This window comes from Lissotriton helveticus, chromosome 5_1 (genome assembly GCF_964261635.1).
Source record: "Lissotriton helveticus chromosome 5_1, aLisHel1.1, whole genome shotgun sequence".
NCBI lineage: Eukaryota > Metazoa > Chordata > Amphibia > Caudata > Salamandridae > Lissotriton > Lissotriton helveticus.
In genome coordinates, this window is record NC_136065.1 from 1,313,384,817 (window position 1) to 1,313,405,520 (window position 20,704).

Consider the following 20,704-nt stretch of genomic DNA (forward strand, 5'->3'; position numbering starts at 1 on the left):
TAATCCACCCTGCTGATGACAAGAGCCTGTACAAGCGTCTTTCTGTGATGGTCCGGTATGTAGGGGAAGACTCGTCTTAACATCCCAATAGCCCGAAAGCAGGTACCAGCAACTTGATTTACGTGGCCTTTAAATGTAAGTTGCTGATCAAAGAGCACTCCCAAGTTCCTGACTGTACTCTTGGGAATGGGGACAGGGCCTAGCTCTAAGGGCCACCAGTCAGATGCCCAGTGTGTTGCCGCTTGCCCAAAACACATAACCTCCGTTTTCCCCACATTACACTGCAGACAGTTTGATGACATCCATTCTGCAATGGCTCTCATGCCATCTGCAAAAGATCTTTTTACAGCATGTGTAACTTCATTTCTGTTTCCCATCTATACTATCAACACTAACTCAGAGAAATATCAGGTTAAATTAGTTCACTTTATACACTGCAAGCGCATAAACAGGTGTTCAGCCCTGCACTACAACATTAAAGCACATCATGAATCATGATACAGCCCCTGGAGAAAATACACCAGGTAATTCAAAGTCAAGTGCAAATAGGAATATGCACCCTCTTCAGTATTTTCATACCAATCACACATAGCCTAAATGTCCTTGAACTGATCTTTATTATATTTTTCAAACCTAGGCACTAGTGTGAGCATTCATTTTTTTGTTATAAACATATTTTCTGGCACTTTTTTGCTGCTCTTTTGTCTGCCTTGAGACTGGAAATTTCCCTAATATTAACAGCTTTTTTGTTGCCAAACAAATATATATTTTTGACGACAATGTAGACCTCACACGTCCACTCCCAAATCTTTTTCAGAACTGGCCGAAGCTGTGTATGTTCACTCTCTCTTTGGAAAACAACCATTTTGCTGTAATTACCTGATTCTGCTGTTGGTATCGTGCATAAAAATAAACACCTAAATGCATTTTTTGCCCCTCTTTGAAACATGTGCGAAAATGATAGTGAAGGAGCTGCGTTTATGTAAGTGGTATAGCGGCATTTACAAATTGTCATAAACTAAACATAGCACTGATATGTAGTCCATGCTGGACATCTCTCTGTCACATACATCACAGTGGTAATAATTAATTATAAATTATTTAAGTATAAATTGCTGCTCCCATGAAGATTAGCAATCTTAGTATTAGTATATTAGTAGTATTAGAAAATACTGATGGGTGTGATTCCTACTACATGGACAATTAACAAATACAACCTGCAAGAGCACCATGATTCATTTACATTTAGGCTCTAAATTGATCATTCCAGGTGAAAACGTTGAGCAAGGTAGTAGAGATACAGCTGAGCAAAATATTATTTACAGGGGCGAGGAAAAGGAAAAGGCTCTGACACAGTGCTTAATTTGAGCTGGTGGTGTCCAGTTCTCAGCACCGGCACTTAATTGTCAACACTGGCACTTATAACAGTCCACCACATCTTGGCACGGTTCATCTAATTTTTAAATATGCACAACAACAATTGTTTAATAATTTGGGGACCAATTCACAAAGGGAAAGTTAGATCAAAAGTCTAACTTCAGCCCTGGAGCATAAGTTTATACCTAAAATCGAACTTTACACTGGAAGTCTAAATTGTCAACTGAAGTCTAAATTTAGACCTAAAGTCTAACTTAGACCAAAAGTCAAACATTACACATTGTTGGTATTCATAAGGTAAGTTACTACTAACTTAAATTACTAGTAGTAAAGTTAGACTTTTGGTGTAAGTTACATTTCAGATCTAAAGATAAGGCCCGATTCACAAAGGTAAAGTTAGACAAAAGTCTAACTTTATGACTTTCGGTATTCACAAAGGGCATTAACTACTCATAAATGTCTTTTGTGAATACTGAATGTCATAAAGTTTGACTTTTGGAATTCACAATAAGTATTTATGAGTAGAAATGCCCTTTGTGAATACTGAAAGTAGTAAAATTAGACTTTCATTTAACGTTACCTTTGGGAATCAGACGCGTTGACTTCAGATCTAAACTTAGACCTCAGGTGTAAACTTAGACTTTAGGCCTTAACTTAGACTTAAGATCAAACTCTATCTTTGTGAATCATGCTTTTAATACCCATTAAAATTGACTAATACCTACCAACCTAGCTATTTTTAAAGCTTTGGGTGGCATTAAATAGTCTGAAGTGTCACTTGTACGAGTGTAAGGTTAGTAGCTGTGGGTTCGATTCTCAAATGTAAACTTAGACTTGAACTCTGACTTCAGACCTCATGGCACTGGTAGGGGCAATGGGAGGTGCATGCTGTAGTGTTGTCAAGACAAGGGCCATGGCACTTATTTTTTTTTGCAAATTAAGCACTTCCCTGACAGAACAAAAATCTCCTGCATCATCATTTAGGTCGTTAGTGACCAAAACATACACGCTTCATTCGACAAAAGAAAACGATGGGTTTTATCTTTTTAGGACCAACCGAGAGATGGTGTTATTTTTGGGATTCATTTCCGTAATTTTCTAGCAGTATTTTTTTCCAGTAGTGGGAATTTTCAGCGGTAACATAATTGGTGCTCCATCTCTAAATGTCCTTCTGCCACCACAGTGTCCTACTGCAGGTGACAGCCAGCAAAAACGTGCACTACTCTCGCTGCCGGAGAACAAAAATGTTGTTCCTGTTCACATTTGATATTTTACATACTCATGCATTCATGAAGTGTTTTTGCACTTTTAATAATGGTGTGTTTCTATACTTTTCCAGTGCTTAGTATGGAAACATATATATATAGCTGTGTGTGTTCAGGTTGCGTGTGGGCCACAATTGAGAGCTGAGGAGTTCAGGCTGGAACGTGGTGCAAATTTCTCACAGTGCCTGTCAGAGGGTTCTAAACTAGTTCGGAATACATGCTCATCTAATCCTTGGCCTCTCTTCAGACCTTTCAGAGCAATGGTCAGATGCGCCAAATGTAGTTTTCATTATATATGAAAATGAGTGAAGGAGGTACATCGCTGTCAGAATATTGTCAGGGATTAAGTGAAAGAAAATGCATTGCATACATGTGAGTGCATGCATTATGTTTTTTGGACAGGGCCAGGCAGGCCTTATTAGGCATTGGATGTGGGTTTGGAGCAGTAGAGTCTATTTTTGTTGCTGATGGCCAGTTTTGTAGCAGTGTTACAATATAGGTCCCCACAACAAAAGAAGCAGTGCTGGGGCCTGCTTTAGTTAAGCAGCAGTGCTTCACAGTAACACCCTCGCCCACCCCCTGACTTTCCATGACCCCTTCCCTCGAACCAGTCCAATAGAATTGCCAGGGCCGCTTTGTGTTCTTAGTCAGGCCCAGGTTTTCAGAGATTAGTGAAGTGGAGAAGATGCAACAAGTACGTGCAGGAGTACGTGAAAAGAGGGTGCTGAAAGGACAGATGTGATGTGTGAGATTTGCAGATTGACATCTTTAGAAAGATATGAGGAGAAAAAGAGCATAAATGTTCTAAACAAAGCGACTACAGAAGAGAGTGGTGTGAAAAGGAGACCCGGAATGATTTATGCACTCCAAAGACTTTGCCTCTTCTACAGGCCACATACATTTTTAATTTACATTTCACTTAAAAAATTCAAAGTACTATATAAATATGTAACACACTTGTGCACAATCTTCATGATTGTTGATTGTAGGTGGCCCGCCAGTTTTATTTGTGACCCTTGTGTGCCCCCTAAAAAATGACTGGTAACGTCTGCCTCTGATAAAAACTAGACTGGCTTAGATCAACTCTCTTTGCATTTTGTTAAATGCACCTTTGATCTAATTTTGCAACAACATTTCAAGTTCAAGTCCTTAATGAAATTGGAAAAACAAAACCTTTAATGCTTGCCTGGGAAAGCTTGTGCTCATTCAACAACTCCACACAGCTTCACAATAACACCCACAAACCATCCAACCTTTCAAAACTGTAAGTCAGCAGTTTCTAACTTACTCTATTTAACCCTAATGGCCACCATTATAGATAAAGATCAGGCTTGTTCTTCCAGACAGAGACACGATTCATTACAACTTCAACATGTCTTAGACTTAGTCTTTCACAAGTTTATGTCATTGTACACATGGACCATGAAACAAATAAGCATGAGAAATATTGCTTAACCAACAGGAGATTGGTTTGAGCCGAAAAGGTCTGTTGGTGAGAAATGTTCTGAAAGATTGAGTCCCTTGTAGGCAAACAATTACATAAAAATGGGACATTTAAAATAATTTTGGGAATTATATATCTCAGAAATTCAAGTACCACACACTTTTCCCCAAAGTAATTAAAATGTCTCCAAAGGATAAATGAAAGTTAGTTGAAGGGATGTGTATCATTCATGTACGCAACTTTTGTTAGACTTTTTCATCTGCTCCAAAGTCACAATGTCACTATAGTAGTTTCAAAGATCAGAGTGCTGCTGTAAGCCACTAACTAGCACTGAAGATACGTTGTCTGTGGTGAAAAAATGTCCTGGTAAGCAACCTTCATCTTCAGATAATCGTGTAAGAGTCTCAGAGGCTTAGCTTAAGGGAGGTGGTGTACTATAAGTGTAGGCAATGTACAGCAGAATAATTACAGTTTCCCAAAGATATAGGTACCCAGCTAGAGTTCCAAGTAAAAATCACTTGAACATAAAATCTACATCACAATATGTGATTGTAAATCTGTAATGCAATACAATACAGAAGTTAACCCAGGACCCCTGGCCAGCAAAATTATATGTAGGCTGTCCTTTTTCACAGTTTATTGTTGGTGAATTTCAGTGGTGTTTCCTCAGTGCTTTTCAAACCTTTTCAAATCAGTGCTTATCAGTGTGTTTCAGCTGCCTCACACCCAAAATGAACCAAAACTGTGTTTTCCAGTATTTACAAATCCTTTTGTCTTTTTTGCATTAATTGTTATAAAACACATATTTAATTTAAAGCAGATGTAATGTAGGTTATGTAACTTGTTCCAATTGGCAGTATGCCCATTGGACCTCAGTTAGACTATTTTAAGCATAGAAGGTCTGTGTATTGCACTCTCACTCCTGTTTGTATCTAGACTCTTTCTCACATCTCATTACCCCTTATACTCCCTCTGTCAGGACTCTAGCTAGTTTGCAGGACTATTAATGGATTACAAAATTAAGAGTGCTATATTGAAATGTTTTAATAAACAAATTCATGGACACAACAGGGGGTCATTCATCTACTACTTACTGAATATTATATAATTATAGGGGTGGTCAACCCTGCCATCAGCATAGTATCTTGTGAAACCTTTAACATTTTGATTTACACACGATTATTTTGTAGCGCTACACTAGAAAGGGCACCTGAAACCTGATGCTTTAAGTATACTCACCACTGTTTCCCTGCACTGTTTGCCTGCTGACATTAAGGTGGTGTTTTGTGGTTGTGTGAACATTCATAGCTGCTAAGGGTCAACATGACAAATGCCTCACTTTAAGTCAGTCCTGATCTTTTAACAGGCATTATATTTTATTCTGGGACTTTAAATGTTACTGTTAACAGTGTAACTATAAACTCAAAATCGCCAGCAGTAAATTGTAGTTCGGTAAAAATCCGGGATTAGCGCCTGGTATCACGCATAACAATAGGATACCTTGCAGGTATGAATTTTGTTAGTAAGTGGAATGTCTTATGTCATATTTTCATTACTATTCTGTGTGCATGGTGACAGCACTATTGTCACACTTACCTGTCACTACACTTTGTAATGAATGTATAGCAAGCAGCATTTGGCAGTAAACTTGCTATCAATACTGACTTGGTAGAAAAGGGGGCTGATGTACCAAAGAGTTACACCCACTCACATCTGTGGGTAAATACAATATTTTGTTTCTTTTTTTATTGTATTTAATGCGATTTTCTATAGCGCGAACATTACCCGAAGGTGTCAGAGCACTTTACAAAAGAACCAGTTGCGATACATAAGGACTTAGAGGATTACATGAGTTACATAAAAGATACAAACAGTAAAAAAAATTGCAAATGTACGAGTTGTAAAGTCACACAGGGAAGAGATACAAATAGAAAAAATTGCAAATGTACACGTTGTGAAGTCACTCAAGGAAGAAATACAAATGGATAAACTCTAAGAATCACATAGGAATGGTAGTGAGTACAAAGGTCTACTACATAATCTAGTGGTTAGAGTTATCTCTATATACATATATATATACAAATAGTAGATTTTCTCAGGATTCCATTTTACCAGCGATTCGGCTTGGACAAGTATATATCACATATTTACAAAAAGAGAAATAAAAATAAAAAAATAAAATAAAAAGGGGCAGAGAGTGATATGTGGGGGAGAAGAGTTGAAGGCTGAGATTGGTGAGAGGAGAGAGGGGGACCTGGGGGGGGAAGGAGATAAGGCAGTCCAGCGTAAGAGAAATGCCTGAAGGTCAGCAGGATGGAATCCAAGGGACCAAAGGAAAGGACACGAATCAACAAAATGGCGGACCCGGGTCATGGGCATCAATGAAAACCATCTCAACATGGCAAGATGCACCCAGGGCAAGAGCGACAACAGGAGAGGGTCCCAAAATGGCGGGTGCACACGAGTTCCAGTCCAAAAGTTACGAGGGCCAAATCCAAAGAAAACCAGGGAGCCGACCCAACGGAGGAAGAACAAGAGGGGAAAAGGAGCCAGGCATTCAAAAGTAGGAGCATCTTCAGTATTTGCACCTCTTTTCACCACTGCTGCACACACATGACCCCTGGTCTAAATACTCCCACTCTCCAGTACTGGGCACCACAGTCCACCAGTGTCATTAGCTGGAGGGGTGTTAGAGCCAAGATTCTTATGAACCAGCCATTTCACCAATCAGTGAAAGAATAAAACATTGTCAAGAGACCAAAGATGACTTTAATATTCACAGATGATTCTCTACAGTGAACATAAAAATTAATTGAGACTTAAAATATGCTTCTAAACCCTGCACCTTTACCCAAGGACACAAAATGAAAGAAATCATGACGAACAAGAAACAATATTTTAGTGACATCCCTAAACAACAAAACTGAAGATGAAGAATCTTAGTTTAGTCTTTTGTGCTGCAACCTAGTATAACAGAGTTACGTTGTGTTAGCAACTTCAGGAAGAAATAAACAGGACTAATTCACTCTAACTTTTATTTCTTTAAATGGCATTTTAGTTTGTGGTTGTCAATGTGTTTATCAGTGTTTATATATTTACACTGAAGAGGGCTGTTTCCCTTTTGGTGGGGTATTATTAGTTACTGTAGGTTTAAACCTGAAAACAGGATAACCAAATAATAATTATATGTTGTTTATGATCACTATATAAATGTGAGCATCTGCACAATCCTTAAAGCAGAAATACAACATAATCGCCATAAACCTTGGAATGGCTCAGAAATATCTGCGAACACTCCGATTTCAACTGATTGCAGTACTGTAAAATCTGAATTTGCAATACTTGCACCAAATCTTTATAAATCATAATCTATGTAGTATGTGAGCCTAGCAGAAGCACTCATAATTATTACAATTTGACATAATAATGTCCTGTTTCTAACTCTAGTATCCTTAAAAAGCTTACGGTCAACATACACATATGGACAACATACAGAATAGAACAATCATAATTGAGGCCACTAACGAAAATGTGGAGCGCAGGAAATATTTCTGGTACTCCAGAAATCACAGCCACATCTCGTCTGAAAAGACATCCCTCCTTAGCCCCAACATCATTATGCCTTCCGAACAGTGGCATGAGGCTTGCAGTGTAAGATAACAAATATACTGCCCTTTTCCACAGTACATCATATCAGTGACAAAATCCAGTCCCACTCGCCTGTTCGGCTTACCATATTACATATTCCACTATAGGTACCTCCTTCTGAGCAATTTTATAATTTTTGATGACCTTTCCCCCCTTAGATGCAAAATCATCCACACCAACAGCAAGGCCAGGAGAGAGGGTATGATAGTTATCACATAAAAATCCCTACACAACACAGTATGAGAATACCTGTACAGCTGAATACACTTTCACCAATCGACCAGACACCTATGCTCTGCCTCGCTCTCATTTGCAAACATTCCCGCTTCCACAAAAGCAAAACTGGAGGTCACTCATTCTTCTACACACACCCAATACATGGAATGATTTCCCTAAACACATCAGTGCCTCTTCCTCAATTCTTGAGTACTGCAAGAAGCCGAAGACCTGGCTCTACATATAAGCACCTTGGGGACCACAAACCTACACAACTGCTCAAGCACCTGAATACCCTTTCCGGAGATTAGTTTGGTATTCAAATAAATATAACATAACATAACACATAGTTCCATTCGACGACATTGTGCTAAGCCACACAGAACTTCAACACATTCTAACCATTGAATGATTGATCAGCTGTTCATTAGCAATCCTTCAAGCATGTTCAACACAGTAGTGAAAGACCACCCACAGAAGGAAACTCGGCATTCCAGGATTAATTCTTCAAATTGACCATCTGCCTTTAGTCCTTATGTAAAAGAATCTTCTTCACTGGAATTTCAGTCTGTGAGTTGATATACCAGACCAAAATACTGTTTTGGATTGTGTCAAAATTAGAGAGGCCTTACAAATCATGCATGTTGTCAATAGTCCAAAACATGCACCACTTGAACTCCACTGGCCTAGTGCATGCATATAATATAGATGCAGTCACAAAACACCCTTAACTTCTCAGGTCTGCAATAATACACCAAAGTGCCAGGATTGCCCAAATTCAAATCCCATTCAGTACCTGCAAAATCTCAAACACTGAGGCGTTTGAAGAAATTATCACAATCACTTATGTGGGTGATGAGGAAAGTAGTCCTCACATAATTGAGATTCTGATAAAGCAAGTAATGTATACAGGCATGTCATTCTACAAATATTTGGGCACTCGAAAGGCATCCCTTGTTTGGAACTTCTTAGAGATAGAAAAGATGCAGCCAGTGATAAGTGCATTAAATACATCCGAACAACCCTAATTGAAAGCACAAGATATAAAACACAACAAAGTCACATGCCAACAGCTATATTGATGGGTCACTCCTTGTTTCACATATTAAAAAGGGCATCTTCCCCTATTCCAATGTCCTATACTCTACAATTAGTTGATAGACTTCAGTCACTCATATACACCATCCACTAATATAATGAAGAGTTGCCTTTTATTCTTGATGGTGAGAGACCAGGAGTGAAAGGGGTAAGGCACAGTGGAATGCTTGAGGGATTCTTAATGACAAATAGGTATATGTTCCAGATTAGAGGTATGTTGGTGTGAAGCATTGGAGCTTCTGTGACCCAATTTGAATCCTTGCAATTTGGGTGAAGTGAGAGTCTTACTTTCCAGAAATGTTTCCAGCTTCTTCTCCTCACTCTGTTCTACAATGAAGTGTTCCAGCTACACAGGAGGGAGGAGAAATTAAAAAAGAAAATGGATAACCCAAGAAGACGATGTTAAGCGAGGGCGTAGGCCACAGTTTGTTTCCAGTGGATATTGTCAGGGGTAGAAGTGCTAACAAGGGCAGAGAAACAAAGGGGCATATTATCAAGACAGGCGATAAAATTATCGCCGTTTTAGTGGCAGAAAACTGCCGCTAAAACGGCGATAATGGGCTTGATAATATGCTTTATGGAATTCCAACTGTAGCCCATGTTAAATGTGAAGGACATCTAACATGGGCTTCAATTGGAATTCCATAGAGCATATTATCAAGCCCATTATTGCTGTTTTAGCTGCAGTTTTCTGCCGCTAAAACGGCAATAATTTTATCGCCTGTCTTGATAATATGCTCCCAAGTTTTTTGTAGGTCTTGCCTAGAGAAAGTTTGATCTGTTTAAACAACCTCATGTTTTAAAAATATATGTAGTGCATGTGTGTGTGGGTGCGTGTGCATGTATATAACTAATGTATATATGAGAAGAGAAGAGAAGAGAAGAGAAGAGAAGAGAAGAGAAGAGAAGAGAAGAGAAGAGACGAATACAGCCAAAACTGCAGGGGAGGCTTTCAGTGTTTACACTTCATACATTGGTTTGTTCAAGTCTCATTCACGTTTTCCTCTGCCACTTCAGCCATTGGATCACTTCACCCTGAGTGACAGCATTTTGCTCTTGTACATGCATCTACGACAATAAAGTGGTTCACTTGATTGCCAGGGTTGGGAGACCATGCTTTGTTTTAATCACTGCTATCATTTATTTATTTATTTGTGATGTGCATTTTGTATTTATTTCGTCTACAAAGAAATCATGCCACCTATGGACTGTAGGGTTTTTACTCTTTAATTAGTTGTTCACTTGTAAAGTGTATTAGTATATTGCATTTGTTTGCAAAAAAATAAATAAATCACAGGCTTGCTCCAGCCAGACCTATTGACTTCACCAATGCTTGTTTTTCTATCCAAGTAGAAGGGAATGAAAGGAAAGTGTGATAGGGCACTATAAGAGATTGTATTTGTTTTATATTCACAAAGGTAAACTTAGACATTTGCTTTAATCTTAGACCAAACTTCTACGTTTACAGCTTTGGGAATTCACAAAGGGCAATTACAAGTACTATCTTTATGTCTGCATTCACGCCGGATCTCTGCCCCGAATGCGGACATAAAGATACTATGGGGCATATTATCAAGGACGGGTGACACATTATCGCCGCTTTTATCGGCAGGAAACTGCCGATAAAACGGCGATAATGGGCTTGATTATATGCTCTATAGAATTCCTATCGAAGCCCATGTTAGATGTGAAGACATCTAACATGGGCTTCGATAGGAATTCTATAGAGCATAATATCAAGCCCATTATCGCCGTTTTATCGGCAGTTTCCTGCCGATAAAAGCGGCGATAATGTATCACCCGTCCTTGATCATATGCCCCTATATCTTTGTGAATTCAACACAGGGATTGGAGCCAGAAAGTGGGTGGCTTGAGCAAACATAGCCACAAGAGATTTGGTAGCTAAATTGGTAGACGATACACTGTATAAGGCTTGTGTTTCTTTCAACCTCTCATTAGTATCTATTCCACAGATCTGGCAATTTTACTGCTTAAGGTTTTCGAGTACCTCAAATTGCTTTGCTGGAGGAAGCAGATATCTTGGTGGAAATTAAAATGATGGTTGAAATGACTTCTGACATGGCAGGCATCCAATTAGAGCAGCCAGCTTATTATAGTATCCACCATGAACAGGTTGGTGCAACATATAGATGAGAGACAGGGCAGAACATCTCCATATGCCATGCTCAAAACTTAAGATATTTGCCTTAGAACTGAACTTGGTCTTCAACTCAGGCCATTGTAAAGCAGATTATGTTCAACCAACTTTCACAAGTCACGTCTCAGATACAGTGTCTGCTAGGTGGTACTTGGAGTAAAGAAAAGGTCATTGACAGGTGCAATCATCTCTATTGCCAACCCTCTTCCAGATGTCATCCATTGCAACATAATGTTTACACAGTGCACTGGTGTGGAAAAATTGTGACTATTTGTTTTGGAACCTTCAGGGATCTATCATGCAGGGCCAATAGTGTGGCAGGTTATCTCTTTGTTTAGCATCCATTATATTTTATGTAATATGAATACATTGATTGCGATGGGCGTTTGTGTGCACCACTGTACCTTGTGCAACCTAACTGTTACTGTGTTGTCCACTGTAACATACTTGTAAGATACATCACTTCTCATCTCATTATGAAATATGTGGTGATAGAAGCCTACCTACACTGGTAAGAGTGTTCCAGTTTCAACATTATCATAAGATTTACAGCCCAGTTTCACATCTCAGAGTATACCCTCAACAGAGAAGCAAGTGTAATAGTTTTAACGCAGAAACGTTGAGAGGGCAGGTCAGCCATTTCGCAAACAGAGAGGTTGTACCCTTCTGCGAATAATTTGTGATTTCATATTGGAGTGTTTCAGGGTTTATGCAGAAGGCTTTCTTTTCACAATGTTTTTTTTCCGTTAGTGCTCACCTTTCCCCTGAGTTAATACATTGGGATATTTTCTAAGAAATATGTTACTTGTTTGTTCTGTACATGCCTACACCTTGACATTCCTGAATGTTTTTCCTATTTTCACAGAGAAATGATTTCTGTGGGAACAGGAGTTCAGCTGCTGCTGTAGTTTACTACCTACACTGCTATGTTTTCTTCTATAACAGGCCTATGAATTCTGGTTTCTCATGACTAGCATGGGAACTGACTTGATGTTGTGTCTATACAGAAGATATGTGTCTTGAACATGATGGTTCCAAAGTTCCATTGCCGCTGTGCAGGTCCCCTTACATAGGGGTGGAAGCTCAAGTGGTCAAATGGGATGCTCTTGCCTTCTAAACCTTCACTTAAGAGAAGAAAAGACTCTGCTTTTGGGACCATGAACCATAGTAATTAGTACCTAGATGTTTGCTGACTGCTCTGCCACAAATTCTACATCGTCAGTAGTCTAGCTAATTTAAATAAAAAGATTTGCAAACCGGTGGCATTGGTGATTTAGACACAGGCATAACTGTGATGTAGATGACTGCTAACAAAAGCATTCTACAATAAGTGAACCTCTGTTCATACTTGGAGAATAAAGAAACGGTTGCCGTTGTTATCCTTTGATTTGTGACCTACCCACTATAGTACAAGCCTCAGGCTCCACTCAGCTGCAATCAATGCCTTCATGATATGATGTGACTGCAGGGGGGCTGGGAGTGTCTGGCAGTGACTCTCTGAGTCTGAGGCTCTTGAGGGGATGTACGTTCTCCAATCATCCCCAATAGGTGATAGTTCCACCTTTGGGCTTGCTTACCATGCTATGGGCTTTAAAGAGCTTACCAAGATTACTGCTGGAGGTTTCACTAGATTAGCTCTGGGATGATGTTCAGTTCTGTGTATGGACGCAGAGACGTCCATCAATAGGTTGAGAGATGTATGTTTGTGTGTTTTACCTGTTTTCAGTAACCTGCCGAAGGTGTCTGAGTTGCTACCACCAAACTGTGGCTCCAGCAGCCATCCAGCTAGGACAAAACAGAATGTTGAAGCTTTTGGATGCAAAATACTCCTTTCTCATCAATTTAGCAAGAGTTGGGCCATTTCATAAATGTGAGAACTGTTTATAATGTTTTGGTTGGAAAGTACTAAGAGCTAGCTGCAGCTTCTTTTTTTAATGCACGTGTGGAGATCCATTGCAAATGCTTACTGAATGGCAAGTGCTCAAATAGCATACTTCAGAGTCATTCAATGCTTAAGCAAAAGTTTCGACAATGCCTTAGGCATCTCTCTCCATGTTTGTGTCTCATTTTCACTAAACCTTCCTGTTTCACACACTATGGTACTGGGTGCGACCATTCTGAAGTCCTCTAGATGCTGCTGAGATGGAATGTCATACAGTTTTGATTGTTAGATGATAATTACAGCTGTTGCAGATTTCTCTGGGCCTATGTACATTGCCAGTATTAACCTTTTTGACTTGGAAAGGTTTTCGTGATTGATTACCTGTGGAAATGAGAACTTGGCTACAGGTGGTACTTTCTAGATTACTTACAGGTAATGTTTATTGCACCCAGTCTCATCTCCCTCGTAACAGTGCTTACAAGTCTCCATCTAGCATGTGTGGTTGCTTCACTAGAGAAATGTCGGCAGGATCGGCATCTAGCCCAGCAGACTGTGTGTTTCTAATCTTGTAGGCCAGAAAGGTAAAACGATAGCTTAAAGATGGCGTCAGAGATGCAGAAAAACAATTACTAAATAAAGAAGTAACGGCCAGATTCATCAATGTGCCGTTTTGCGAGTCCTTAATAGCGAATATTAAGAAATCGCAATTAAAGACTCGCAAAACGGGATTCCTGTAGAAATCGCAAAATAAATTGTGATTTCTACAGCTTCCTTATTTGCGATTAGCAAATTGCTAATCGCAAATAAGGAATAACTCCCCATTCATTCCTATGGGCCTAAAGGCAAACACTTTTACCACGGTGAAATTAAAGCAGATTTGTGGCGGTGGTAATATGTAACAGGAATATCTGTGTTTATTTCTTTTCTTGTATGTTGTGGTGGTAATTTGTTATGTTGCGTTTACGTTTTTATCTTGTATAATTGCATTGTGGTATTGTTGTGATGAACTGTGGTTGTTATTTGGCGTTTGTTTTTCCTGTTTTGTTGTGCCCTGTGTTGTTTTAGTTGCGTGTTCGCTTTGCTGTTATGTTATTGTGCTGTGTTCTTTTGTGCTCTGTAATTACTTTAGAGATATTAGCAAGTACTGTTACATTTCTATCAAAAAGCATATAACTATTTTAAATTTCCAGGTACAAAAACCTGTTTATCGCGGTACAAAACACTGCTCCAGCCCGTCAGCTATTAAGGACACCGTCACCTCAAAACTCACTTTATGTCACGAGGGACCCTGAATGTTTTCCCCTGAATCCCATTCGACAATTAAACGGGTTTAAGGACAGGACCGCTGACACAACTGTTACGCATTGTTGCTTCAGATGTAAACCACCAATAGGAATTACAATTGTTAAGATGATTGCAAGAAGATATACTTTCTAAAACAAAGTATTATGCAAATGAGAATATCAATATTTTTGCACATTTCTGACATAACGAAAAATGAACAGTTGCTTAAACGGATGGGTATGTTGTAATAAAAATACTTGAATCGATAATAAACGTCGAGTGCACAAAGTAATCGAATGGCGCACGCTACAGAAACTGCGCACCATAACATGCAAACTAGCTGCGTGGCCACTGGACCGCTGGCACGCGCTACTCTATTCACCGCTGGGCGACAGTGGCGTCTGCGCACTGTGAACCTAAGGCAACGGGAGCCGCCAATGCCATGAAAGCTTAACAACTCGTTGATAATAAATCTAATTTAGGAATTAAAACACAAGAGAATGACAGCACGGCATTTGATATGAAAGCTAGTAAGAGACGTACCTGAGTGAGTGTGAAACCTGGAGACAAGCAGAAACCGTGCAAAGGGGACCGTCAGTGCGGTTTTATACCCCTCGGATTCGTATTCCTGATCCCTGTCTTCAGATTGTAAAGCTTCCGCTTCCTTATTTGGTAATTAAGGATTGCCAATAATCATAATAAACCGCAAGGAAAAAAATGAAATGAAGCCGCTCTCTTCAACAAGCCTCCTAGAACCAAAAAAATCTAATTACTTTTACATGAACAGTCTCTGCAACCCTATTAAGTGAAGTATTCCTTATCGGAGGTTTTGTTTAAATAATACCTGCATTGAGTTCATCTTTCTTAATCCGCAGGGCAGGGCCGATCGATGATAGAGCCGCACTGATCTGTTTTAGGTTAGGTAGAAATATAACACCAATGTTACTCTGCACCATGTGCGGCCTCCCAGTATTCACTAAGCTGCTCGTTAGCAACCAAGTTATATAAACGAATATAAAGAGCTCTCAAATTCAAAGAGCCACTTTACTAGACATCATTTTCTTTGCAATTCAAATCCACAAAACCGACATTCCTTTATTTGCGAATAATAATTCTATTTCATTTGACAACGAACACTATTGATGAGAAACGGCCTTTGCCAAGTGCGTTTGCTGAGAGTAGACCCCCTCGCCCTCTATGACAGTGCTCTTCAAACCTTTTATGCTGAACCAGTTTTTGAAACAAGCATTGGCATAGCCAATAGGGACCTTATAAGTATTTAGTTATTAATGCAGCACAATATCCTTGGTGCAATAACATCAACTGTTGCATGGCTAAAAACGTATAAGGTCCCAAAGGCGAGACCTATTGGCTAGGCCAGTGGTTCCCAAACTTTTTTTGACCTGTGGCTCCCTTGACCTAATCGGCAGTTGTCCGTGGCTCCCCACCATTTTTTTTACTGGTGTACACGGTCAATGAGCATGTGCATGCATTCGCCTCGCCTGTCTAGGCATGCTAACGGCGGTATGTGCACACTTCACATGCTCTCTCTTTGGAAGGTGTTTATCCTGTGTGTGTTAGCAATCTCAAGGGTGTGCACGTTACCTATGTTTGCATGCTCTTTGCTCGCGGGTGGACGCTCTCTGCTCAGAAGTGCCTGCCTTTGTGCACACTTTCGAGATTCTCTCTCCGAAGTGTGTGCACTTTTCTGTGTGCACGCACAGCCATTCAGCGCTTAAGTGTGTACGCACGCTCTTTGATCGTGTGTGCATGCCTCACCTGGATGCTAGTTGACGTGTGCCAGGGCGCAGGACTATGAGTGACACTTTCTCACGAGCAAAATAAAGCAATGAAGATGAGGGAAACATATAAATATCAGAAATTGCTCCCATTTGAGCAACGAGCAAACTCTACAAAGATTTTGAAACTGATGCAATGCAATGCACCTGATCTTTCCAGCAGGGCACGAGTCGGGGATACATGCAGGAACACGGCGTCCACCATCTATTTTCACAGGGTGGACGCCGTCCCCCCTGCCAGGAAGTTGGGACCCACAGAAATATGCTGAACTTGTCCAGTGAGGGGGCTTTTTTTCACCTCCAGCCAGGCCGAAGTTAAGGGGCCATCAGGCCTCCTCTTGTTTGAAACTCCCGACTGGAGGCGCCTTGGAACCTCACACTTAAATGTAAATGCAGCAGAGGGGAAACAAAGGCACACAGCTTGCAATCTCTTCAAAGGTATTTGAGAGGCATGCTTTTGCCTTTGTTCTGTCCCCGTATAGTGCAGCCACTGTAAGACTGTCAGATAGGGTGGTCTGTCCCAGTATTTACACAAATAATTTAAATCATTTTTTTTATTTCTTTTATAGCGCTACGTCGTGATGTCATGATGTCACTTGCATAGTTTCTAACTTGGTCAGTCCCCCACTTCTTTTTATTGGATTTGTGCGCTGCTTTAAAGATTGCATTTTAACCCCCCGCGCTTCTTTATGGTGGGTCAAAACTGCTCCTAGACAAAACTCTGATCTCTCTCCAGCAGGAGCATTAATCATAAGTTAGCTTTGATGTTTTTATTGTTGTGTGAGAATTGCTGGACCCACAAGTAACTCTAGCAGGAGCTTTTACACCCATAAATTATGTTTAAGCACAGCACCCCCTCCCCCAGCTCAGTCACAGGTGCAGCTGAACCACAAGTAAAAAACAGATCTCTGTAGCAAAAGCAATAACCCATCGGGCTATCTACATAAAATACATTTCGGTGATATCAAGGTACTACATTCTTTGTTGCAGGCATGTTAACCCTCTACACTAGTTTAAGGGGAGTCTGAGACAGGCGGGCAACTAGAGACACATTTAGGGGGGGCTGAAAAAGATTTTGGGGGGGCTAAGTCTTCCTGCCGTAACCAGAGCGGCTGTAAAAAGGGATGTAAACACAACAAAGCCTAATTTACAATTACACGGTCTTTTAAAGACCTGTGAAGTACTTTGGGTGCTACCTTCTTAGCTGCGACGTAAGACCCCGGAGCTGCACAAAGAGACCTGTCAAAAAACAGTGGGACACTGACAGATCTTACCCCTCATGAACGCTGAAGACTGACTCAAGTATGGATTGGGGCTGCGGCACTACAGCGAACAGCAGGCATTATTTCCAAAAGGGAAACAACCCTTACAACGCAACTATTACAACGCACACCGTTACAACGCACACCATTACAACGCAGGATCCGTTACAATGCATGCCTTTACAACGCATGACATTACATAGCAGATGCTATTACAACGCATGACATTACAACGTAAGTATTGGTAAGTGTTATTTTTTAAATCATTTTTTTTAAATGTAAATTAAATAAATTAATTTAAGTAATAGTATATATTTAGTTTTGGGTTATGGGGTACAGGGGTATTTTTAGGTTTCAGGGCTAGGTATGGGTTTTGGGGTACAGGAGTATTTTTAGGATTCAGGGCTAGGTATGGGTTTTGGGGTACAGGGGTATTTTTAGGTTTCAGGGTAAGGTTTGGGTTTTGGGGTACAGGGGTATTTTTAGGTTTCAGGGTTAGGTTTGGGTTTTGGGGTACAGGGGTATTTTTAGGTTTCAGGGCTAGGTATGGGTTTTGGGGTACAGGGGTATTTTTAGGTTTCAGGGCTAGGTTTGGGTTTTGGGGTACAGGGATATTTTTAGGTTTTAAGGCTAGGTTTGGGTTTTGGGGTACAGGGGTATTTTTAGGTTTCAGGGCTAGGTTTGGGTTTTGGGGTACAGGGGTATTTTTAGGTTTCAGGGCTAGGTTTGGGTTTTGGGGTACAGGGGTATTTTTAGGTTTCAGGGTTAGGGTTGGGTTTTGGGGTACAGGGGTATTTTTAGGTTTCAGGGCTAGGTTTGGTTTTTGGGGTACAGGGGTATTTTTAGGTTTCAGGGATAGGTTTGGGTTTTGGGGTACAGGGGTATTTTTAGGTTTCAGGGTTAGGTTTGGGTTTTGGGGTACAGGGGTATTTTTAGGTTTCAGGGCTAGGTTTGGGTTTAGGGGTACAAGGGTATTTTTAGGTTTCAGGGCTAGGTTTGGGTTTTGGGGTACAAGGGTATTTTAAGGGTTCAGGGCTAGGTTTGGGTTTTGGGGTACAGGGGTATTTTTAGGTTTCAGGGCTAGGTATGGGTTTTGGGGTACAGGGGTATTTTTAGGTTTCAGGGCTAGGTATGGGTTATGGGGTACATGGGTATTTTAAGGGTTCAGGGTAACGGGTATTTTTAGGGTTCATTTTTTAAATAAATAATTTTAACTAATTTAAATAATTCATTTTAATAATTTTATTATTTTTTAATATTAGTTCTTTAATAATAATTGTTTTTTTTAAATAAACTATTTTTTAATTAATTAATTTAATTAATTAATTAATAAAAAATAATTTAATTTATTAAATTAATTAAATTTTAATAAATTAAATTTTTTTTAAAATAATATACTTACATATACTTACGTTGTAATGGCATGCGTTGTAATAGCATCTGCTATGTAATGGCATGCGTTGTAAAAACATTCGTTGTAAATGTATCTGCGTTGTAAAAATTGCGTTGTAACGGTGTGCGTTGTAAAAGTTCGCGATGTAACGTCATACATCCTTTCCAAAAGCATGTTGATGTGCGGCTCGTCGCTGTCCTAAACAGTGTGACCTGAGTCCAGACAGCATGAGACTCTCGCTGCGTGTGACTGCAGAACTCGAGCTGTGTAACACAGCAGGGCAGGCGGCTGATGACTGTGCATTAAATTTCACACATCGTGCCGCGGCGCCCCTGGCACCTCATTACGGCGCACCGGGGTGCCGCGGTGCACAGTTTGGGAACCACTGGGCTAGACCAATGCTTGATTTTGAAGAAGGGTCCGTGAAACCACAGGGTGGAAGGGTCATATTTGATAGGACTTAGATTTGATAACACAAGTATAAAAAACGCAGAACTGCAAGCATATTTGCCGTTTATAAACTGGCCAGGACAAAATGTACCATGCAATCAAAGTAATAAATGTTTGTTTACAAGTGACTGGTTGCGTGCAACTATTAAACGAACAACGTTGAGAAGTATGTTTTTTTTATCTTGCGAGGGATTTGAGAAAACCGGGAAAGTAGGGCAATCTCATTTCTTTGGGCGTCCCGGGCACAGCAATTTTTGGGGGGCCCTGTATACATTTTAATTATACTACCAATTTCCTGATAATTCATACCCTCCGTGATGCCAAAAAAACCTGCTAAATTTTATGCTGAACTTTAACAGTGGCACACAACAGTTGAACAATATCTTGATCCAGAACCCCAAAAATCCTTACTATGACACTATTTAGAGAGACTGAGTCTGGGGTAAAAGTAGGCAGAGGGAGAGAGGTTTGAGACGGAGTCGGGGTGGAGGTAGGCAGACGGAGAGAGGATTGAGACGGAGTCAGGGGTAGAGGTAGGCTGAGGGAGAGAGGTTTGAGAACGAGTCAGGGGTAGAGGTAGGCAGAGGGAGAGAGGATTGAGATGGAGTCAGGGGTAGAGGTAGAGGTAGGCAGAGGAAGAGAGGTTTGAGATGGAGTCAGGAGTAGAGGTAGGCAGAGGGATTCAGGATTGAGACCGACTAAGGGGTAGAGGTAGGGAGAGGGAGAGAGTTTTGAGACCGAGTTAGCGGTAGAGGTAGGGAGAGAGGTTTGAGATGGAGTCAGGGATAGAGGTAGGGAGAGAGGTTTGAGACGGAGTCAGGGGTAGAGGTAGGGAGAGAGGATTGAGACTGAGTCAGGCAGAGAGAAGAGTGGTTTGAGACTGAGCCAGGCAGACGGAGAGAGGTTTGAGACTGAGTCAGGCAGACAGAGAGAGGTTTGAGACTGAGTCAGGGTGAGGGGAGAGAGAGAAAGCTCACTTTCACAGGGTGGCTGTTGGAAGGTGGGGCACTGACAATTGCCCACTTTGCTTTATACATTAAATCTTTACTAGGGATAAGGACTTTCTATATTTTTGGGAATGGAAAAAGGCAGAGTGACTGGCATCCAAGTACGATAAATGCCCAGTAACGAATGCCAAGTACGGCCAGCAATTAGTGTGCGCAAAAGGCCTGCAAGTGGCAAAAGCCAAGCAAACTTACTTCAGTTATTCTTAGTGGGGCCTGTGTATTAACGCGCCGTGTCCGGGATACGTTCTGGCTGGTATGCAAGAAACGAGTGAATGCTGGCTGGACCGGAACTGCTTATAGCGAAACCGAAAGCAGTCAAAACAATTTAACGTCCGGTAGGGGGAAGACTAGACTGAGGACCTTTATGTAGGGTAATACTAACTTCCGATGAAATAGCGCAAGCATATGATAGTCAAAAAAG

General features: G+C 40.5%; 1 protein-coding gene across 1 annotated transcript in view; it reads right to left on the reverse strand.

The window, feature by feature from the left end:
* The window catches only part of TSHB (thyroid stimulating hormone subunit beta), a 147,040-nt gene extending 126,497 nt beyond the window's left edge, over positions 1-20,543 (reverse strand). The window contains exon 1 of the mRNA XM_078641241.1: positions 20,476-20,543. The gene's annotated coding sequence lies outside the window, so the exon portion shown is untranslated. The remainder of the gene's footprint in view (positions 1-20,475) is intronic.
* Positions 20,544-20,704: the final 161 nt, after the last annotated feature.